The sequence below is a fragment of the Lissotriton helveticus genome, chromosome 2_1 (genome assembly GCF_964261635.1).
Source record: "Lissotriton helveticus chromosome 2_1, aLisHel1.1, whole genome shotgun sequence".
In the NCBI taxonomy this organism is placed as follows: domain Eukaryota; kingdom Metazoa; phylum Chordata; class Amphibia; order Caudata; family Salamandridae; genus Lissotriton; species Lissotriton helveticus.
In genome coordinates this window covers 695,650,189-695,674,726 of record NC_136059.1, presented here as the reverse complement: position 1 = coordinate 695,674,726, position 24,538 = coordinate 695,650,189, and the positions used below count along the sequence as shown (strand labels likewise).

The 24,538-nt window shown below is 42.7% G+C and overlaps 1 protein-coding gene and 1 long non-coding RNA gene across 5 annotated transcripts in view; one reads left to right on the top strand and one right to left on the bottom strand.

Moving 5' to 3' along the window:
• ARSK (arylsulfatase family member K) overlaps positions 1–24,538 on the bottom strand; it is a 961,037-nt gene that overhangs the window by 393,306 nt on the left and 543,193 nt on the right. The window lies entirely within an intron of this gene.
• The window catches only part of LOC144818221 (uncharacterized), a 161,961-nt gene continuing 148,670 nt past the window's right edge, over positions 11,248–24,538 (top strand). Inside the window, exons 1-2 of one of the 3 annotated variants that reach the window (XR_013607072.1) lie at positions 11,250–11,310; positions 11,791–11,835. This is a non-coding gene — a long non-coding RNA (uncharacterized LOC144818221). Of the gene's footprint in view, positions 11,311–11,790; positions 11,836–24,538 lie in introns of all 3 variants that reach the window. The other 2 variants (XR_013607073.1, XR_013607071.1) reach the window with 2 other exon arrangements.

The window sequence follows — 24,538 nt, the reverse complement described above, 5'->3', positions numbered from 1 at the left end:
TTTCCTTCCTACTATAATAGGAGGAAATTTTGTTTTTCCCTTTAGCATTACTCTCTTTCTCAGTTGATAACATACTTTCAACCTCCTCAATTAGCTCATCAATAGCGGCAAGAGTACAATTCTCAGCTGCTGATTTAACTAACTTTTGCGTTTTTGCAATTATTTTCCTCCCAGTAATCATGTCAGCTGCTCTCCTCTTGCCCGTTTTGTCTTGCTAATTGAGTGGGGATATTTGCGTCAGCTGTTTAATCAAGTAAGGAGAGTGCAGTTTGGGCTAAGATTACAATAAATTCCCAAGGTATGATACTCCCAAATCCAGTTTTATTCTATTCTATCAATTATAACAACACTGGTCATACAGTATTAGCGTTATCTATCTATGACCTGTGATAATCAACAATTTAATTAAAAACAATCAAATAATAATATTAGTATAACATAAAATTTAAAAACAAAAATGTGAATCACAGATGCTTAAAAAGAGCGAAAAGCCTATTTTCCAGTTCGCTATAGCACGGTTCGCAGAAATCTAAAATGTCCTTCTTCAATCAATAAAATAAGTCTGTTCAGTCTTACCGCAAGTATTAAGTGGGACCAAGACGGTAGTATAGCACCAAAAGACCAAAGAGTGTGGCCCAGCCCGGCCTTTTCTGGGCTTTGACGGGCACGGATGGGCCCTCCCTTGGCCCGGGCTTTGCCCGGGCAGCGCCCGCGCACGTCCCGCTCTGCGGGAGCCCTGAGACGGTTTTAACGCGCCTCCTGGCGCTGGGTGGTGACGCTCTGGGAATTGGAGTCCCCCGTTCGATGTAGAAACGGTGCAGTCCCCCGCGGACTGTTAAGTTGCAGGAGAGAAGTGCGATGGCAAAACAAGCAGCAGCAAGGCAGGCTTGGGACCTGTGCTGCGGAAGCCCTGAGCCGGTTTTAACGAGCCTCTGGATTTAAGCTAGCCTGGCTGATGACGGCTGTTGGCCAGAAACCGGTCCCAGGATGCTTGTTTCGGTCCATTGAAGAAAGGCATGGCTTGGCAGTTCGGCTGGACTGTTCCCATGAGGCACAGGGTCAAGACTGATTTTCATATGGCTGCGTCTGAACTGGTGTGGCAAAGTGAGCTAAAGAACGATGATGGATTCAACCCAGATCTGGGACTGAGGGTAAGTGTCTGTAAAGTTTCAGTGCTCCGTTCATCATCTCTTTGTGTTTGCTTTGTTCGCCCTAAGTTGGCAGGGTATGCCCAGACGTGGGTCCCCAGCTCACTTTGCCACTGGATTCAAGCTAGCCTGGCTGATGACGGCTGTTAACTAGAATCCGGTCCCAGGATGCTTGTTTTCGGTCCAGTGGAGACATGGCTTGGCAGTTCGGGCCGGACTGTTCCCATGAGGCACAGGGTCAAGACTGATTAGCATATGGCTGTGTCTGAACTGGGGTGGCAAAGTGAGTGAAAGAACGATGATGGATTCAACCCAGATCTGTGACTGGGGGTGATTGTCTGAAAAGTTTCAGCGCTCCGTCCATCATCTCCTTGTGTTTGCTTTGTAATTTGCATGTAGCACTTAGATGTCAGTTCAGAGCTCAGTTCAATGTTCTGTTATGATTGTAACATATGAGCTCCAAATAACAAAAGGATCTCTGTGATAAAAGCAGTAACTCACTGAGCAATCTATATAAAATGCAAATTTGTATTCTGCATGTTACACGTTGTGCTTTGCAGTGCTATCATTAAACCCTATACTACTTTATCATGGGTCAAAACTGTGAGAAGACATTTTCACTGCTCTCCATAAAATGCATTATCCACCAAACAATGCCGGGCAAACAAACATCTCTGCAAGCTGTTCTTATAATGCTTAGACCTGTTATACAAATGGCACCCCCCACTGAGTTTGGCCCCCACCGAAGCTGGTGCTAGGTGTATTTGCTGGATAGCAGAGTGTTAGACCTGACAGCTTTAGGGCAGTTATCTCACCAAACATTTTGCCTTCTCCCCTCCTATTTTGCTGAAATAATTTTTTGTTGGCATTAAGATCTGTGTACTTTACCACTGATAACAAGTGCTAAGGTGCTTGTGCTCCTACCTTAAACATGGTAAAATTGGCTTAAACCCAACTGGCAAATTTAATTTACTTATTAGTTCAAGTAAAGTGGTACTACTCATACCCAGCGCCTGCCACTAGTGGGCCTGCAGCACGTTCACTTAAGAAACCTTTTGAAAAATGTCTCAAGCTTGCAATTGCAGCCAGTGTGCAGTTTCAAAATGCTAATTCGACCTGGCAAAATAAACCTTCTTGCCAGACCTAAACCTTCCTTTTCAACATGTAAGTCACCCGTATTGTAGGTTCTAAACAGCCCATAGGGCAAGGTGCTTTGTATTTAAAAGGTTGAACATGTACTTTTAAATTTTACATTTGCCACAATCTATTAAGTTAATTTTTTAACTACTGCAAGGCCTACATCTTCCACAGGACAACATTGGGTATCCTTATTACGTTTCATCTGTGATTATTTTTGCTGTGGGATAGGTAGAAATGGCATGGTTGGTCTGTTAAGAATTTGTCATTTAAAATCCTCTATTACGGGAAAGTTGGATTTTAAATCACAATTATGAAAATGCCACTTTGAAAATTACTAGACATACAAAAGTTTCTAGTCGGCTATTTCAAGCGCTGCCACTTATTTAAGCAGACTCAGACCAAACTATTCAATAAGATGGTCATCACCATTTATTCATGATTATTAAAAAAAAATCATAAATATTTGAATGACAGAAAGCAAAACACTTCAAATAATAATGTGATCTCAAAACAAATCATAAGGCAATAATCAAGTTGCAATCAGTTAAACAGATTATACCAGTCACTAGCAACAAACAACAATAGAAGAGGTAATCCGTTCCAACACTTTCTCAAAGGCTTCTGCGGATTACTGCCCACAGGGGAATAAACATTCAATACAACATAGGATATTCCTTTTTTAAGTACATTATTTTCCTGTTGTGAAAACGTTTTTCAAAGTTTTAGTAAACAAAAGAATTTGGGTTTATGAGTAAAAACAATGTATATGCACTTCTCTTTTCACTTCTATCTACCCAATACTGGGAGTACCCAGAGTAGTTTTACCTGATTGCTGAGTTTCGTACTCTTTTAGAGCAGCTAACAGGCCTGTTTTCCTAAAAGACATTAAAGAAGCATTCAATTAGAACTCTTAGTAGCTCAAATCTTATCCTATTTTCAGTGGTTTCATTATTGCCACTTATTTAGGAAATAGCTCCCTTTGACCATCGTTCATGCTGGCTTAAATAACCTCTTGTTTTCAATCTGCATTATTTTTGTTGAAGGAAAGGTAATGGAATGATTAAGCCCATAGTTAGATTGTAATGTTTTAATGATGTGAAGTACTAAGGGGGTTATACATACTTTGTTCTAAAACCGCTGAGGTGGCCAAGAACAAGTCTTTTTTGTCTCAAGAGGAAAGGACCCACCTCTTCCGGAAATTCCTGAAAGTTGAGCAGTAGACATAATTACTGTGAGAGCCTGGGGGCCCACGCATTACAACTACACGCTGAATCTTTAATCAGAAAACGTACACATGCTCATGTGTAACGGGTCCTCACTCAGTCAAATCTTTATTGTCTGCGCGTGAGAGCAACTGTTCTTTGAATAGTCTGGAAATTGAAAGAGTGATCAAAATTAGTATTGTGGAGACGCACTGTGCATACGAAAATGGAGCCTTTAGATAATCACTCACTCATACCCCAATATTTTGAAAAATTGGCATTTACTCCAAGATCTAGAATGTCCCTTCGAACGACCACTGTTCGACAGGCGGAAAGATACCATTCTTGGACAACAGTTAGTGAGAGCTGACTGCACAGTTTTGATAAAGAAACATGACCTATGTGCCCATTGGAACTCGAAACCAGTTGAGGGCCACCACAAGTGTGGAAATTGTGTGTCATGTGAAACCACCAGCGAAGGTTTCATATTCGAGCACAACACCATTAAATGGACACATAAGTCCTTTTCAAACTGCAAAACTAAAAATGGAATTCTTTGCCCCTGTGGCAAACTGTACATTGGAAAAACAAGCCAAGAGATCCGACTCTGGATCGTACAGCACCGTTCTAGAATAAGAATGATGGTACAAAATGCCCCTTTGGTTGGCCATTTTTTACAAGCTAACCACAGCGACACAGATATCAAATGGACAGTCTTGTGGGTAGTGAAACAGCCCAAACGAGGCGGAGACGTGGAACAAGCCTTACTTCAGAAAGAAGCACTGTCACTGGCCTCAATGAAATGTCAGAAATTGCCAGAGATTAACTCCCTACATTTGACATATATATACTGTGTCCTTATTTTTGAAGCGGACAATGGATTTGAAAAAAGCAATCAAAATTGGAAATGGATGCTTTCCTCTTCATGATTTTAATGATACATTGAATAATGTATGACCAAGGGACTAAAAGTTCCAGAATACCACACAGAGCAACCATCAGGATGGGCTCAATGAACAGGAAGTCCGCTTTTAAACAACCAACAGAATCAGCCACATTGAATACACTGCTAATCCGAATGCTGAGAGTGAGGCGGATCAGCCGGAGAAACCTGCAGTATGAGTGAGTGATTATTTAAAGGCCCCCTTTTCATATGCACAGTGCGTCTCTACGATACTAATGTTGGTCACTCTTTCAATTTCCAGACTATTGAAAGAACAGTTGCTCTCACGCACAGACAATAAATATTTGACTGAGTGAGGACCCGTTACACATGAGCACGTGTACGTATTCTGATTAAAGATTCAGCGTGTAGCTGTAAATGCATGGGCCCCCAGGCTCCCATATTAATTCAGTCTACTGCTTAGCTTTCAGAATTTCCCGGAAGATGCGCATCCTTTCCTCTTGAAACAAAAAAGACTCATTTGTGACCGCCTCAGCGGTTTTAGAACAAAGTATGTATGACCCCATTAGTACTTCACATTGTTAAAAGGTTACAATCTAACTATGGGCTAAATCATTCCATTACTTTTCCTTCGACAGAAATAAGGCGGATTTAAAACAAGAGGTTATATAAGCCAGCATGAAAGATGGTCAAAGGGAGCTCTTTCCTAAGTAAGTGGCAATAACAAAACCATTGAAAATATGATAAGATTTGAGCTAATAAGAGTTCTAATTGAATGCTTCTTAAACGTCTTTTAGGAAAACTGGCCTGTTATCTGTCTAATTGAGTACCAAACTCAGCAATCAAGTAAAACTCCTCTTAGTACTCCAAGTATTGGGTAGATAGAAGTGAATAGAGAAGGGCATATACATTGTTTTACTCATAAACCCAAATTCTTTTGTTTACTGCTTTGCAGAAACCCAGTCCCAGCCCTGAAGAGAACCCCACATAATTAAGTAGGGTTCAAAACGCGTTGGCTTCTAGCTCCATAAGAGGCTAAACTAAAGCTTTGAAAAAAGTGCGCAAAACAGGAAAATAATGTACTTGAAAAATGTATACCCTATGCTGTATTGAATGTTCCTCGCTTTAAATACCAGAGGCTAGGTGGCAGCTCTCTCGCCCGGAAAGCTGCCATGGCATGGAACGCCCTTCCCTTTGCTCTATGGAACATTCAGGACCCGTTGGTTTTTAAGAAGAACCTGAAAACGTATCTTTTTGTCTAATGCCAGCCTTCCACTTCTCTTGGTTTCATGCCTCTTGAGTATCTGTGCGAGTTATCAAATAAAATAACATAACATAACATGTTTATTCCCCTGTGGACAGTAATCCGCAGAAGCCTTTGAGAAATTGTAGGGACGGATTACCTTTTCTATTGTTGTTTGTTGCTATTGACTGGTATAATCTGTATAACTGATTACAAATTGATTATAGCCTTATGATTTGTTTTGAGATCACATTATCAATTGAAGTGTTTTGCCTTCTATCATGCAAATATTTATGAAAAAAATGAAACATTGTGAATAATCATGAATTAATGGTGATGATTATCCTATTGAATAGTTTGGTCTGAGTCTGCTTAAATCAGTGGCAGCGCTTGAAATTGCCGGCTAGAAACTTTTCTTTGTCTATTAGTTACCGGCCCATTCTAGCCGAGTGAAGGGCCTACCCCTTGTTTATATAACTTTTAGAAAATTGGCATTTTGTTGCCCTAACTATGTAGTGCCTGCAGCCTAGGCCTTGGTTCACACTTCTCTGAAATAACTAGGAAAATTGAACCAGAGCTGCAACCTGACACTCCCATGGTGCCACCTCTAATCTATACCACATCATCAGTGGAGCTTGTGGTTTCCCCGGCAGTCTCCTTACTTCTTGGTTGTTCTCCTAAAAATTATGCCTCTTGGAATTCCTTTATCCTGCCAGATTGCACAGAACTAGGCCACGTTATGGCAACTCTAAAACCGGCCAATCACTTCAATGATCCACTACCTGCTAAATTTTTTAAAGACCTCAACTCGGCCATTCTACCCCTTTGGTCGAGGATCATTCATGAATCTCTCCTGCAGGGTAGCATCCCAGATTGCCTCAAAATTGGGCAAGTAACTCTCATCCCTAAGAAGCCCATGTAACAACTTCCGACCAATCACCAACATCATGACGCTAGCCAAACTGCTCGAGAAATGCGTCCACAAGCAGCTAAGCAACCATATAGAGAAATTTCAACTACTTGACCTCTATCAATCCGGTTTCAGAGCAGGGCATAGTACTAAAACTGCTCTAACTCACATTGTGGATGATGCCCTGAAATCCCTTGATCAAAATGTCCCTTGTCTTCTGATCCTTCTGGACCGGTCTTCTGCATTCGACACCATCAAACATGAAAACTTGATTTATCTTCTTCAACTTAGGATGGGTCTCTTGGGACCTGTCTTAAAGTGGTTTGCCTCTTTCTTACATAACGGCACACAAAGGATTAAACTCAAACAGCCCCTTGCATCCAGTTAGTACCGCGGTCAGGATTGGAGTTCCGCAAGGATCAACACTCTCGCTCACGCTCTTCAACCTTTTTATGGAACCTCTCACTGTCATTCTGAACCATTCTCACATTCATTACCACATGTACGCAGACGACATGCAACTTTACCTGAAGATCTCCTCTTTGGAGGACATTAAAACTTTAAATGAGGCTCTCTCGCAAACTCAACAATAGTTAGCCCGGAACCATCTTTTGTTGAATGCCCTCAAAACTGACTTCCTGCTGATTGCCCCGCACATCCACTCTGCACCTACCCTGAGGTGGCTAAAACAACTCACAGCCCTTAACTGCACCCCTCACGTGGTTGATTCCTCTAAATTGCTAGGCATTACCTTGGAAAAATACCTTAATATGCAAGCTCACATCAGTGCCACTATTAGGGGTGCCAACTTCATCTTAACACCCTTAAGAAAATCAAGCCTTTCCTCCGCCAGAAGACTTACAGCTGCAGTACCATCCCTGTTGATCTTAGGACTTTAATATGGTTTGGTGACACTTGCAGGGCATCCTAAAGTGAGCTTGACCCCTCTCAGAGCCAGGTTCTATGCATCAGCCAGGCTCATCACAGGCTCCAAAAAACATGATCGCATCACACCTGACCATGTGCAGCTTAACTGGTTGTCTATTAAATCCAGGATTAGTTTTAAAATGGGCTTGCCTCACGCATAAATCCCTGCATTACAATACTCCGGCCTATCTGGCAAACAAGCTTGTTCTTTCTGGCTCCGGTCGGAACTTAAGAAGTACGTCCACACTACTCTTGAAACCTCCTAAATTCAAAAAGTACATACAAGCATGCTTTCTCAGGCCTTGCGCCTAGAAATTGGAACGCTTTTCCTGTGGAGATTAGAGCCAATCCTTCCGCTGCCTCTTTCAAAAAACAGGCCAAATGACTTTTCCTGAGTGAACATTAACTGCTTCATCCTGTACTTTTTTTTCAAGTCCCCTTGTTGACAGATTTCACATTTATCCCAAAATATCTTTCTCTATTAATTTTTAATTGGTTGGTAGATTGTTATTTTACACTAGGGTCCTTCCGGGACTATACTAGAAGAATACTTCTTGGGCCGATTACAGATTTGTCATTTATTTTACTATGTTGTGATGAGTCGCTCTATAATTGTTTTGCTGAATGTCACTGGAAATATATTGCACTGTATGAGAAACAGCAATAGCGGGGCCCACTACCCGGTACCTTATCTTGATTGTTTGCTCCTTGTTCTTTTACAGTGTTGACCTCTATTGTACTGAGTTTATTCATGCTTTTTCCTCTGCGTACAGCGCTCTGATACTCACAAGGGTCATGTTCGTGCTTCATAAAACTTTTCAAATAAATAAGACTAGGTGTAGTTGGCCTTTATGTATTCCTCCTAGACAGTGTCACAAAGGGGGAAATGGTGTTGCCAGGATGGGCCCTACTGACAGGATGTGGGGGGGAGTTGTCAACTACCACACTTGTACTTCAATAGAGGCTGCCTCTTGCACTCACAAAGAACTTCACACTAGCCTTTTGCCACCCCAGAACTCTTGGGACCAGATCAGGGAGGAAAGAAATTCCAGAACCATCTGGGGTGGTGGGGGACTCCAGAAGTTTCTTCCACTTCAAAGCTGGCACCAGGTATAACAATAGGGCCCTCTGACCCATTCTTTTCAACACTCCTGGGCCTGCAGACTCTACAAGAAGAAGGACTGCCCAGCTGTGTAAGGACTGCTTTGCTTCATGACGACTGACCAGCTGTTTGAGGACTGCTCTGCTGCCTGAGGCCTGCCTTGCTGCTTTAACCCAGGACTACTAGAGTGTCTCCAAGGATTAGTCAACCTGCCTCCTGTTCTGAGCTACATGAATACAACAGTTTCCTGACCGATGGCTTCACATGAGCTAACACATCACAACGCATCCCGATGCAAGTCCTTGCATTGCCAATTTCAGGCCGGTGGTTTCATTGAAACCAATGCAGCGACAGCAGAGCTTCTAATACAGCTCCTGATTGGCTGTTTCACCAGCACCGATTCAGCACGACGCAAGTCTCCACAATACAGGCATAGACCGGTGGCTTCATCAACCTAGTGCAGCGTTGCTGCTCTGAATTGGCGGCTCCAACATCATCGGCCCAGCACTATCTTCTCATTGCAGGACCAGCATCACAGCTCCTGCTCAACGGCTCCTCGACACAGCGATGCCCAGGCCGACGCGGACACTGCATCTTGATCCCAAGGACACAAGGTGATATATCAGCAGCTCAAACTTGGTCCTGTGCCCAGCCTGCGCTTCATCACAGTCAGTCTGAAATTTGACCCAGTCCAGCGCCACCAGATAACCGTAATTTGCACTATCTGCTCCAAAGCACCCTTTTTCTTAAACTCTTTGAAACAGCATAAATCAGTTCTACTGATTGGATTTTTGTCATTACGATGTCAATTTATTTATTAAAGTTTACTCTAATATTCTAGATTGGTTTTGGACTTTTCTTGTGTTGTGTTTTCACTTTATTACTGTTTGAGTGCTGCAGAAATACTTTAAACGTTACCTCTAAATTAAGCCTAACTCCTTGTGTGTCAAGCTACCAGAGGGTTAAGCACCGGTTAATTTAGTTACTATTTGTGGTTTACCTTGACAAGGATTGTGGTTTTTATTTGGGTAGGGTTTCGCTCCCCCCTGAACTAATAACTCAGTTTCTCACACAGAGGAACCGGGATACAGCCCTGCTCCAACCCTCTGTTGGTTTTATTTTTTTAGAAAGCTTGACCCAGATATTGTCTTGTATTTAAACCATGTGCAGCTATATAAGGCAAAAACCACCTGTAGTAAATTCTGGGGAATTCCTAACTTGTGCAGTTTTTGCCAGAGTACATTGGTTTGACCACATCAAAGGCTGCAGAGAAGTATATAAAACATGCATAGTCAGCTGAATATTACCGACTCTTCACCTAACCAATAGCAGAAGTCAAATATGTTATTGGCCCATTTCTATTCTAGGATGAAAGCCTGTTTGGTATATTGTCAGGATGTTTTGGAACAGAATCCATTCTGACAGTTCCTCCAGATGGCAATTGGCATAACCATTCACCTTGGTGTCCAAAAGGACAATCGTTCTATATTTGTTAGGAATACTAGGATCGCCATTTTTGAACACAAGTACCAAGAAAAAGCTACTCCAGGAATCTTAAATAGAAGTAGCCAGTAAGGTAGACCCACATAGGGATTGTAGAAGAAGCTACGTATTTCCCGCAAATGGTTACCCCTGGCATTACGTATGTACAGCGAAAAAAGGCACATATTGATTGATAGAAAGCCTCTTATTTTGAATATCTCCAACTTTATTAATTGCTAAACAGTGCACAAAACACCGTAGTCGACTCCTCGGGTCTGTGAGCAGTGATGGTAATAATAAAATCCGTTAGTGAGGCAGCAGAAAAATATTCTCTATAACGAAGCAACTCAATAATTTTTATATTTAAAGTCCTCACATTTTCTTTGAACACATGGGCCCATGTGTCCATGAACCACCAGAAAGGAAATAGTCTTCATTTACTGGCAAACTCTGTACTGAAGTCAAAGAATAATAGAGATGTCACCATTAAGTCAGTTTAAAATTAGCTTTGGTACATGAAATGTCATCGTCTCATTACTGAGCCCAAAGGGATGGTATCATTGAGGCCAGAGTGATGGGTAAAAATTCTTGAGTTGCTTCGTTATAGAGAATATTTTTCTGCTGCCTCACTAACAGATTTTATTATTACCATCACTGCTCACAGACCCGAGGAGTCAATATGTGCCTTTTTTCGCTGTACATACTTAATGCCAGGGGTAACCATTTGCGGGAAATACGTAGCAATTTACTGTGGATTTAAAACTGTCCTAGTCCCTTAAAATAAAGAATTAGTGGCATTCCTGTAAATTTCTTTTTTATAACACACTATCCGTGCACCCTGTTGCTCCAGAAAAGATCTGTCCCTTTTAAATTTTGAGACATAGCCCGATCACGTGAAACGTCAGGGCCAACGTTAAAACACTTCCGCGTTCACTACGCTCTTACAGTTCAGGCAGTGGTGATACGAACGGAAGGTCCACAGTGGCGAGTCGCTTGAAAGCTCGATTCTGGGAAGCTGTGTAGCCGAGAGGACGGCGTTTTTTAAGAACTCGAGCAACTAGCGGAACGTGTTTTACATTTTGCCTTCTGACTGGCTTAACCAGCCTCTTTGTGTGTTTAAGATCGAGGGATTAAATACATCCACATAGTAATGATTAGCTAACATTTCCTCATGTTTTTCCCTTCACAGATATTCAGGCGTGAAGTTTGCCCTTACCACATGCCTAAGGTGAAAGTTCACCAACATTTAATAGTGAGTCTCACAAAGTAATATTTTGGTTTTTAAATGAGCGCATCTTCCATTGTGTTATTTATGAGTATTTAAATTAATTTGGCACGTTAATTTTCAGTAAGGTTGTTATCATGATTTTTGTGATGACCTTTACATGATGCTCTAGCTAAATATACAGAGCATATTTATATTGAGTAATACTCCTTGCCTGAGCCTAAGTTATGGCTCCTGGCATATTGTGTACGTACGAGGGTTAGAGACAGGTACTGCTCTCTCTTATGTCATTTGTGTAGGTCACTCTCTGAGAATTCTATAGCCTATACATCTGCCTTTTCTGACTAGGTGTTGAACTTAAACTCTATATAGAGCTGGTGTCTCCAACTAAACACACTCATCTTTAATGTTTTACACTTGCATGCTCGAATTACTTATTGCAGAGTTAGCTTGTTCATATGGAAGCATTGATAATGTTATGTTGGATTGACTCTTTTTCTTTTACAGATTGCAAACCCTTGACAATACAAGGCGAATCTACACGGCAATTCCGTGAGTTGCTACATACTCTTTTGAGAGGTCACGCCTTAGTGTGCGAGGCCCAATTGGGTATGATTTTTTGGTCCTGATGAAAGCTGAGCCAAATTGGCTCTGTAAAGCAGAAACATGTCGACCATTTTGATGTTTTAGGACACATTGGTTCAAATTCGCTTTACCTACTGGTGTCCACTATCACTTTGTTTTTATTGTGGGAGGGCTATCACTTTATTAAAGATTTATAGGGTATAGCTATGTCCTCTTTTAATTTTCACTAACACTCTTGGGCACAATTTTACAAGCCTTCGAAAAATAAACCTGATGATGAAGCCAGTCGCCAGCTTGTCTGGTGCATGATGGTTTTCTTCGAATCTGTAGTTCACTCACCTGATGTTTCGAATTAAATAATTTCTTTTCACGGCCAACGATATGTGGTCTTGACACACTTTTCTATTGGTTCTGTCACTCTTCGATTCCTTAATTTATGACATAATCTCATAATAGGTACTATTTATCGCACTGAATAAATAATGTACCCTACTGTATTGTTATTTATCAGGTGTAATAAATATTGCACCTAACACAGGGGCACTCAAAATGAATGCCTGTTCCTTTAAACAAACATCACATCAATTAACCAACTATGTGTGAAAGGAAAGTAGGATCCGAAATAATAAGAGGAAAAAATAAAAAGCTAACATATAAACTAAAAGTAATATATATTTTAAGATCTTTGGAAATCTAACTAAGAAAGAAGATACTTTGGACTCGCGCTAAGCCATAGGTACGGGCGCTGAATGACTTATTCGCTCTAGGTGCATTCAAAGGCATGATAAACTGTTTTTAATAATCCTTTTGATTCTGAGCGCACTGTGTTTTTATTTTGATACTCTTTGCTCACCTGCCGCTGCACGCTGTTTCTCAGACACCCGCAGTTTAGTCCGCCAACTCCCCAGTCCACCACGGGTCTTTCCCGGTTGTTGTGGAGGGAGTCAAGGTGGTACAGACATCTCTTCCAGGTTAGAGGACAGGGGGGGGCAGGAATACTTACATCCACTCTACTTAGAGAGCCCATGAGCACGAATCGCAGCAGGCGCGCCAAAGGCAAGCCCGTCTGCGCCCGACCGGGACCAGGGGCCATACCCCCTGTCCGGAATACGCCTTCTCTTAGATACTCGCACGATAATCTTAACAAACTACGCCCCAACTGCCATCAGAATTGTAAGTTGTTGAACCCAGAGAACCCATCTGTCCCTTGCCCTGGCTGTAATTTCTCCCTCTCTTTGGGTTTGCAAAGTTCAAGAGGGGATTCTCTGGTTCATAACAATCCTACTTTCTATGGGAAGCATAAAGAGGATATTATGACCAAAGACTATCGATTTTTCAGTATAAACTGTAGATCGCTGCCAAAACACAAAGAAAATATGTATGATTTAATAAGTGACCTCGAACCTGATGCCATTTTCCTGACTGAAACATGGCTTAACGATAGCTCAGGACCTGTTATAGCCACTGCAATTCCGTTAAACTACACGATCGTTAGGATGGATCGTAAGAATAAAATAGGTGGAGGCATAGGCATTATTTTTAGAAAGGAATTTATCTGTAAATGGAAGGAACTACCGTTAAATAATTGTGAAGTTGGCTTATTTAAATTAACTCTCACACCCCAGTTCACTTACTCAGGGATGTTGATTTATCTCCCCCCCGGGAGTAGCAGGAGCCTGGGCGGCCACGCTTCCGGATCTCATTGCTCCATATCTACTGGAAGCTACTAATTTCTCGATTTTAGGAGATCTAAACTTACATCTTGACGACCATAACTGCCCCATTTGCATGACACTAATTTCAGGTCTAGGTGCTCTTAACTTGCCACTATGTAATTCCGGACCTACGCATAAAGCAGGACACTTGTTAGATCCAGTCTTTTCTAATGTAAATAATTTAACATGCGAGTCTAACACACCTTTATTCTTGTCAGACCATTATCTGGTTAGCTTTAAGATCAAGCAGGTAATGACTCATAAGTCAGCAATGGCCAATGCCGATGCTATCTGGTCAAGAAACTGGAAAAGGCTTAACATGGACCTCTTAAACGTTCAACTACTTAACTCAAAGCCAGACTTAAAAGAGGTTAAAATTTCGGACACTAACGTAATCAATAACTGGTTGACTGACGCAGCAGATACTATTATCCCATTAACGAAGAACAAACCAAGGTACCATCGACCTCCAGCTCTATGGTTCTCGGAGGCTCTTAAAGCCGAAAAAAGTAGATGTAAGGTACTAGAGAGGCAGTGGATAAAACAGTATGAACCGGCAGAAAAACTGACTTACAGGCAAGCTATTAAAGCCTACCAGCTATTATGCAAGATCGCAAGGGCGGAATTCACGAAAAATAATATTCTCGCTGCACAAAATAATCCTAAACTTCTTTTAAGGTGGTACAAGACTTATCGGGTGCAGCACATCAACCAGAACCCCCTAAACTATCGGTATCTCAATGCAATCAGCTAACGAACTATTTCAATGATAAAATTGAGAAAATGTATACCGAATTCAGGATAAACGAAGAGCAGAGCCCTGAATCCACTCAATTGCCTACGACTTCTAGTTATGTTAATGAGCTGGCAGAATCTTCCGGGAATTTACTCACCAGTTGGCAACTGCAAGATCCAGCATCCATTATGGATATACTAAAAAGCATTAAGTCGGGCTCCCCAAAGGACCCTATCCCTGTACACATTCTAAAAAAGCTGGATCTGCGGATCTTAAATGGGATTAGGGAACTTCTTAATGCCTCAATTGAGGAAGCAGTGATGCCGGACATATGGAAACACGCAATGATCCTACCCTTACTGAAGGAAGCGAATAGGGATCCGGAAATTTTCTCCAACTTTCGCCCTGTCTCACTGCTGCCTGCGTTTTCCAAAATCTTGGAAAAGCATGTCAATGATCAATTGACGGAATTTGTGAACTCCCATAATCTTCTGCACCCGTCCCAATCCGGGTTCAGAGCAGGCTATTTAACGGAGTCTACACTCCTGGGAGTGGCGGAAACAATTCCTCAGAGGTTGGACAAGGGTAGCACAGTGGCACTCATACTATTGCATTTGAGTGCCGCCTTTGATACCATATCCCATGCGACCCCGGTCCAAACTCTTAAATCTAAGGGTGTTGGTGGCACCGCCATGAAATGGCTGGAGAGCTTTTTTATCAAATCGAACTTTCCAGGTCTTCTACAAGAATAATAATTCTAGCACTCTCGTTTCCTCTTATGGAGTGCCTCAAGGCTCTATCTTAAGTCCTCTGCTTTTTAATGTTTATATAAGTCCTTTAGCAATTATAGCAGCAAAGGATGAGGGGAATGGCTGACTCTGCGTGGCACTTATCGTATGGAGTGATGACGGGAAGGACTGGATTGAGTGGTATGGCTATTGGTGGTTGGCTGCAGAGTATTGGAGCAGTATGTGAGCTGGGAGAAGGGGGGCTCGTTGGTGGCATTGGATGATCAAGGGGCGCAATATACAACTAGGATCATTGTGGAATGCAGCCCTTTGTCTTCTCTTTATGCTCACGAGGCTGCCCACTATTAGCTAGGTACTGATATATAATGCACTCAGCGCCACGAGACTGTTACCTGATCTGGGAGGGGAGGGGGTAGAAAGGAGACAGGGTAGGGAATGCCACGCAGTAGTTGACCGATAATTGATGTTGATTCCTGGGGCTCATTATTGTTGATTTGTTGGGGGGTGGTTGGAAGGGAGAAACAGAAATGCAGACACAAGAATTTCCTGTTATACGGTTGCACCCGCTGATAAAATGGAAGGCGTCTAGCAGACTTCTGATTGACGCCGCCCGACCTCAAGGTTGTGGGCTAAATGGCCGTGTGTTATCATAATTGGAAGCTGGTACAACAGGCATGCTGGCAGCTAAAAAGCGAGGCGACATGGTGTGCACAACATACAAGTTTGCAATAAAAATATTTTTAAAATAAAAAGCAATTATAGCAGAAGAAACGGGCCTTACTATATTCTCCTGCACAGACGACACCCAGCTTGTCTTCTCTTTATCGGCGGATGACAAGTCTGAGGTGTCACCCCTTCTTACAGGACTCCAAAAGATTGCTGAATGGATGCACTCCAACAAATTGAAGCTTAACGGCGGTAAAACAGAGCTTCTTTTCTTTGGTAAACAGAAGGAGGTGTGGGGTCCTCTGCATTGGCCGACTGAGATGGGTCCTACTCCTCAACCGTCGCAGTCTGTTCGCAACCTGGGCATCATTATTGATGACCAACTGTCCATGCGACAACAATCAGTTAAGACCACCTCAATATGCTTTGCCATTTTAAAGTGGCTGAGAAAAATCCTATGGCTGCTACCAGAAGGGGCACAAAGGACAGTAGTCCAAGCCCCTATTGTGTCAAGGCTGGACTACGGGAACATATTATACTTAGGAGCCAATAAAGATGTTACTCGTCGGCTGCAAGTGATCCAAAATGCTGCAGCTAGACTGTTACATCGTCTTCCAAGCATGACCCACATTACAGACTACCTTTGCGATCTACAGTGGCTAAAGATGGGAAACCGCTCTAAATTTAAAGCACTCTGCTTCATGTACAGAATCAATACTGGCAAGGCTCCCAGCTATCTCTGTGAGCTGGTTAAACAATACATCCCTACTCGACATCTTCGCTCATTGAATCAGGCTAAATTTGTGATCCCTAGATTCAAAAGAGCTTGGATGGGTGGCCGGTCCTTTGCTCAGCTGGCCCCTGTCTTGTGGAATTCGCTACCTCTTCCGCTCCGTCTTGAACAGAACTATGTAAAAGGCATTAAGACTTGGTTGTTCAATCAATAACTTCTTTGACTCTTCCTAGCTTAGATTAGGTCCAGGGCGCCGGGAAACCTCCGGGTAGCTGTTGCGCCATACAAATTCATTATTATTATTAATAATAAGAATAATAATAATAATAATAAAAATACACTAAGATTTGGAGAGGAAGGTGAGTTTCGAGTTTCAGGCTTTAGTTGTGGCAGAAAAGATTCGGGCTAACAACTTTAAATGGCAAAATCTAGCAGCCAACAGGCATCCTGGAGGCATGTAGATGTTGGCCCCTACCTCTCATGAATATGCAATGTTTTAGTTGCTTACACAGGGTGACCAAGGTAAAGTGCCTATTAGGAGATTCCACTAATAATGATAAAAAGTGTAAAGGACTACATCACTGCATTATATCTCATGACAATAATATTGTATCCATTACATCAACCTACCTCTACATCTCAAGGAAAGTGTAACAGGTGACTATGATAGTTAACATGTTTAGGTAGACAATGGGGACGTAAAAATATTAAATATATACTTACTATGACAATGTAATGGCATGCGATGTACAGGATGTGGTTTGTACACAATAATGAAAAGGTCATTATTGACCTTTATCTAGTGCCCTCCAAAAAGCTGGGGTGATAATGTCAAAAACAAAAAAAATTTTTTAGAGGCATTCAAGAAATATTACCAAGGGCTTTATACCAGTAAGTGCCCAAAATACATTAAGCCTGTGATTTAACCCACCGCCCCCACCCCCCTAATTCAGGCAAAGCAGGATCCTTAGAGGGCAGGGGAAGACAGCCTATCTCTTGAAGAATTCTACTAGGTAGTGAAATTACTTCCTAAGAGCAAGGTACCTGGGTTGAACGGCCTCCCAGGGGTGGTCAGTAAAGTAAAGAGGGCCCTCTTGGCCGCTATCCTCAATGTATCTCTTAAGGCATTACCAGGCAGACTATATTATTTCAACTTCCTGCCATATTGACAGGGTTTTGGCATCAGTCAAGAAAAACATAATACCCACACTTCTTGCTTCCTACTGCCCTTATTTATTACTAAAAGAATCCAATAAGATCTGCAGCTGGGTCCTTTTAGCCTTGAGGTGGACGCCACTCTTCTTTCTTGAACTGCAAGTCCCAGGGGGCGTGTGGAGTGAGCCCGCACCTGAGCTGCTTGCCCTGATTGTTCTGACTCCTACATAGCGCCTCGCCGCTCCCGCTTGCGGGAGCCGCATTGTCAGCCTTGAGGTGGACGCCACTCTTCTTTCTTGAACTGCAAGTCCCAGGGGGGCGTGTGGAGTGAGCCCACATCTGAGCCTGCTTGCCCTGATTGTTCTGACCGCCACATAGCGCCTCACCGCTCCCACTTCGCGGGAGCCGCATCGTCAGCCTTGAGGCGGACGCCACTCTTCTTTCTTGAACTGCAAGTCCCATGGGGCGTGTGGAGTGAGCCCGTACCTGAGCCTGCTTGCCCTGATTGTTCTGACGCCTACATATCGCCTCGCCGCTCCCGCTTGCGCGAACCGCATCGTCAGCCTTGAGGTGGATGCCACTCTTCTTTCTTGAACTGCAAGTCCAAGGGGGGCGTGTGGAGTGAGCCCGCACCTGAGCCTGCTCGCCTTGATTGTTCTGACGCCTACATAGCGCCTCGCGGCACGCGCTATGCGGAACAGCGCCCATCAGAGACCGGACAGGGCCAGGCCGGGCCCCCCTCTAACTTCGATTCAATCGCAAGGTCAGTTCTGTAATATTTCCTTCAAATTTGTAAAAACTAAGAGAATAGTGAATATACTGACGGTGCGGGTTTTTTCATCACTACTAAGATGAGTAAACGCGATGGGAAGAGGATAGGTGTACCCAATGGGAGCAGTGTGGCTAGATCAATTTATACTATGGGCTACGTCTGTTGTGGAGAAAGAGATAGCGATAACAGAGCACCGTCTATCCTTGGACCCACAACAGACCAAACGGTCATCCTTGGGCCTAATTGCAACAGCTCGTTCTCCAGACTATTCAGTTGCTAGTTCTAATACACCTATCCTTAATGAGGAGGCAAGTGGCGCTTTGAGTCCCCCAACTGGGTCATTTGAGGTCGCTGTTTCATCACCATTAGCGGTAATTAAAACCGCTCTTACTGTGCCCCACGAACGTCGGCCAGATCCACATTAAAAAAAAATAATAACTTAACCAACCAATCGACTCCTGACCAGGCAGTAAAAAGGAAAAGGGGTGGAGGCCCTCAGAGGCCAGTCACTGCGAAAGCGCCAAGGACTAACAAAAACGGAGGTCGTGCCTTAGATGATGATCCCAGCATACAAGACATTAATGCTGCTCCCTGTTCAGATTTCAACATTGCTTCTATGGGTGGTTCCAGCTCAAGCTGAAGTTAGGAAATGTGGAGAAGATTCGAAAACCTATTGGCAACTCTACTATCTCCAATCACTTACATACTTAGCCGAATTGAGGAACGCCTAACAAACTCCGAATCTCAGGTCAAGAAAGGTTTCTCTGCACTAGAAGGCCATCTTGCACAATTTAAATCTGCTCCTGTGATTACACCTAGCAACCTGGGGAAGAAGGTTCCAGCCGTGGTTACAGCTAAACCCAAGCCTTTGCCTCAAGAAGGAACGGAACAAACTGCTCCTAGGATCACTGTTAATCCAACCTCAGCTCCACAAAAGGCAACAACTCCCTCGCACCGGAAAGATGTCAACTTAGGGAATCTATCAGGAGAATGCGCCCAATCAATTTTGAGCACACCGTGCGATGGCAAAGGGGGGACAGTAGTAGCTCCAATGGAGACCAATAACAATAAACTCTTTACCTTGGATAGGTGACCAAGCACAACTAATGAACCACAGGGAAATAGGGGTTCAGAACACAATGCTGTGTCATCGAACATTACGGCTTTTAATCTTCCTTCGGCCGCTGCTCCACTAGTGGTTATTTCGGCGAACGTTCCCCCTGCGGGCAGCACAGACTGAAACCACAGAACACTTGCTACTTAAGCGATGCATTGGTTTAACACCCGACTCAAGGATGCTGGGATTTGGGAGGAAGGTGTAGAAAAGCATATGATCATGGCTAGACGTATACCGTGGATAGGGCCTTTAAGGAAAGAAGGGAATGGTGATTGTGTAATCGTTAATTTTAACAACATGTACATAACAAGATTTCTGCTGGATAATCTGGGAGGGATGCTGGGAAGTCACAGCAATATAGTGCATATCTTACCATTAGGATATTTTTACAATCAGGGCTCCCGCTTCCCTATTACATCGGAATGCCAAGGTATGGACAGCCGAATACGGGCACCCTTTAGACCAGTACAAAGACCAATAGAGGTCCATTTGTCTAACAGCTTTGCCCCCTTATCCGGACTAGATCGATGTGATTGAATACTTACACCTACCTCGATACCGATAGTACACTTGGACAGTTGTGCAGTTTCACCCCAAAGCCCCGACAAGGATCTGTATCAAACGGGGGATACTAGTAAGGCTCGCATGGAGTCCCTACCACTTCCCATAAACTCTGAAGGTATACATCCACCACAGATTTCCCTGTTATCTTGGAATATTGCCGGCTAAACTATCAAAACACTGTCCTCTGAATGGTCATGTTTTATTGAGGGGTATGATTTTATCGCCTTCCAGGAGACTTGATCAGTAGATATGATCTGCCACCCAGGATACTTGGCCTTTGGCAAATCGGCAATTGCAAATCCCAAGTGGAAGTTTTGACTCATGGAAAGGTAGCTCAGAGGGTTAATGTACCGGCTGCAAAGAACATGCGCCATGCAGATCATAAAGTGCACATAATGTAAATAGGTCAGTCGGCTACTGCTTTTGTCAGAGAGATCCTTTTGTTACTTGCAGTTTATAAGTTAAAATCCTAACTTAGAACAGTGAGCTATTAACTGTCATCTAAGAGCTGCATACAAACTGCAAGGTATAAATTAGAGCGTTATGTCCCCCTCCCAACCCCACAGTCTTTGATTATCCTAATGTCGTAAAAAGTGTTCTTTTGGACAGAAATCAATTCTGATTATAAAGGAGAACCCCCAACCAATGTATTATGTTTAAAATTCCGGGTATTGTGTTTCTCCAGACCAATCACTATAAAACTATACGGGCTACTAGTATGGTTGTCATGTGACTCCTACACCTTGTAGTCCTTAGTCTTATATTACATTTTCTATACAGTGATTTACACTCATATTGATTGTCTCTGTGTAATGTGTGTGATGTAAAGTGCTCTGACACCCTACAATGGTATGTGTGGCGCTGTAAATCAAATTAAAGGCAACTGAGAGAGAGTGATTATGTAAACTTGGGGGCACAGTTAAAGGGTGGTAGTGAGGGAATCCATGGCAGAGGTGGTCATTGGGGGGCACTAACAAACATTAATGCACAGGACACCACCAGTGCTATGGCTGGCCCTGCCCTTGAGGCCAGTCTGCCTAACCCATAGGACCTCCATTGGCCTTGTTTCAGCAGTAGTAGCTGCAACTCACCAGGGATTGGCAATGCTCGATTTGCTCGCACACCAAACTAAGTTCGCAAACAGTCACCCGGCTTCATTCACAAGCACTTTTAACATATGCTGCCTGCTGTGGGGCTACTGGAATTAATTATGCAGCAAAGGATGACAAAATGATGCTGTAGTGTTGACTAAATTATGCATAAAAAAAGGCTGCAGCGTAATGCAGTATATTTTCAGATTTTTTATTATTTTGACGTGTGTACACATGCTAACAGTCTCTGGAAAGATTTTGCCTTATTAGTACCAGTGTAACATACAAACGCAGCAGTGAGAAAGGTGACCAGTCAACCTTTACAATAGGCCCTCCACTCCGCAGCAGCACAAGTCACATTTTATATTAACTTTTGATATGTTTGAGCTACAAACAATTTATTAGTTTAAATGGTCGGATCATACAGCAGATCTTGCATTATGAGGCAAATATGGCAGAGCCATAATTTTAGAGAAAACATTTGCAAACTAGGATATTTTGCCAATCATGTTTGAACTGCTGTTGTGGAAAAAGGGAGTAGTGCTGATGACAGAAACTCCATGGCTCGGAGACAAATGGCTTGTGTTCCACATTTTATCGTATTTGGTACATTCTGTGATTAGAATCATATCCCACTTTGTGAATCCATTGGTTGATTAAAATGGGTAGTGAAATGCCAAACAAATACTAAAAATTGGGATGTCTGCGCATTCTAGCCACACCTTTGGCTCCACCCACAGATCCAATCCTTGGGTTATTCCTGCCCTTTGATTCTCCGCCCACTGTTCCCCTACTTTTTTTCGACCACTGTGTAAGACTCAGCATCCCTGGACCTGTGATGTGCCGCCGCTGCGGGCGCTGCATGTGCCACACATTTACGGTGCCGGGCTTCCACATAAGGGAGCTGGCCATTATTGTAGCCCTAAACGTGGGCACGTTGTCAGTTTGACATTGACTACATGTAGAGGGACTCTAAGTTTCTTTTTAAAAATATAGCTAACATTTGGACCTATGCAATTTATTTTGCATAAATTAATTGAATGTGTGTAAAATTTAGCAATGCCCAGTGAAATCTAGTAAAGGGAGCACCCATTGGCGAATCACTAGCGTGTGTGATTGATGCATTATTTATTACTAACTTTGACGTTGTGCTTTAACTTTGGATAAAAGTTATCATGAATTCTAGCACCAAGAAGCCAATATTGATAAATATGTGTGCTACAAATAATCCCTAACATACACTGTGCATACAGTATATTTAATCTGGTGCTTTAATCATAGGCTGTTTTAAAGTATTCTGATAAAAATCGAATCGTGCTGAAGACAGCCTTTTTTTTCTTTCTTTTTTTGTCCTCATTTGCCACAATGATCCGTTTCGATGATGAAGTTCAGTGGTGTACGAGCGAGATGCTGTCTCAGCAGATATCTTAGCTGGTGGGGTTCAAAATAAGCTATCCAAACTCAACCCTCAGCTCCTCATTCTCGACCAACTCCGTTTCACCAGACAGTAACCAATCATTAAACAAAAAAAGTGGAAGATTCCACAATAATACCAGGCCCTGGGATGTATCCATGTGGCTTAATCATTGGACCCGGGGGGAAAAAAAACAAACCCCGGGAGATCAATAATGTGCCCAGTTTAATAGATGCCAAAACGCTTTTTTCTTGGGGTTACTAGACCTACCCAGGTCTAATCTGGAAACCGCTAGAATCGAAGAATACCAGTCTTCTATTGTAGGGGGCAAAGGGTCTTTCCATCTTCTGCATATCTCCCTCCTAGCAAGCAAGATAGAATAGAAAACTAGCTTCTTCTTTGATCTTTGAAGACCTTCCATAATGCCAAAGATGATCAGTGGGAGATCGAGGACTATGCTCGAGTTCAAAGATAGAGACAAAGTTCTTATTATGCCCTCCCAATAAGTTGACAGAACGGGACACTCAAAAAACATATGACAGTCCGAAGCAGCTACCTCACCACACTTAGGACATGCTACCTGGCTCCCCTGTGTAAATTTCGAAAGCCTTAATGGGGAGTAGTAGGCCCTATCAATAGTAAAGATGTGATTTCTACGGAGCCAAGATGGTTTCACTACGTCCCACAACAATCCACAGGATAGGTCCCATAGGGTTTGTAGATTCCGTCCCATTATAATTGATGACCACAGGTCTTCTGGTAGTGAGAAATCTCCGTCTCTTTCCTCCATAATCAAGTTATACCAACCAACGATGCTATTAATTGGCTGTGACTTCCTATAGGGAATTTATTTCCACGCGTTGTGCGGGAATTGTATGCTTGGGACCAGCTGTCTATTTGTAAGTATTTAAACCTCGCAAAATTTATACCAATGGTGTTTCTAAGATACTCCCACGGAAGTAGCTCTCCTTCTGTAAACAAATCCCCCCAGACAGTCAATCCAGCTTCCTTAATTGGTGTCGATAGACTATCTCTCAACCAGGTGGGGGTCTCTGGCAGATCCCACAGTGGAGTCCTACTATTGTAGTACCCTGCCTTAATAGATTTTGTTATCTGTGCCCATAACTTGGCAAATCCTTGCAGAATCTTCAACTTAATCTTTTTTAAAAACTTAGGATCTCCAAACTTAAACAAAAACCCTGAATGACTAACCCCTTCACCTGTGAGGAGAGTGGAATACAAAGATTCAACCCCGTACCCTGATGGATTTTTAAGAAGTATTCTGGCATGTGATAATTGAAATGCCCATGCATATAATTGAAAATCTGGGGCCGCGATACCACCTTTTTCTCTACGCCTCCTGAGCTTTTTCCAGGAAATCCTTGAAAGTCGGTTACTCCAGATGAAGGAGTTAATATCTGATTGTAATTTATTTATTAATACGGGATCAAAATATAATGGAATAGTGTTAAAAAGAAAAGAAACCTTAGGTAAGATAGACATTTTAATCAAATTAACCCTACCTAAAAATGATAAAGGAAGTTGTGCCCATGAGGTTAGCAATTTACGACATGCTTTAGTGACAGCAACAAACTTTATCTCAGCTATCTGATTAATATTCTTGATGATGTTAATTCCCAAGTATCTCAACTTGTTCCCTGGGCGTATCGTGATATCTGCTGGAATCTGATCTACGTTCCAAATCAACATCTCTGTTTTATCAGGATTAATCTGATACCCAGATATTTCTCCAAACTCCGAGGCCAGCTTTAAAACTGCTGGTAGCGCAGTATGTACCTCTGAGGTGTATACTAGAATATCATCGGCGTATAGGGCCACCTTTCTCTCCCACCCTTTATACATGAACGGTCTGATGTTGAAACTCTCCCTTAGGCTCTGTGCAAATGGTTCAATGTATAGATCGAACAAGAGTGGGGAGAGAGGGCAGCCCTGCCTAG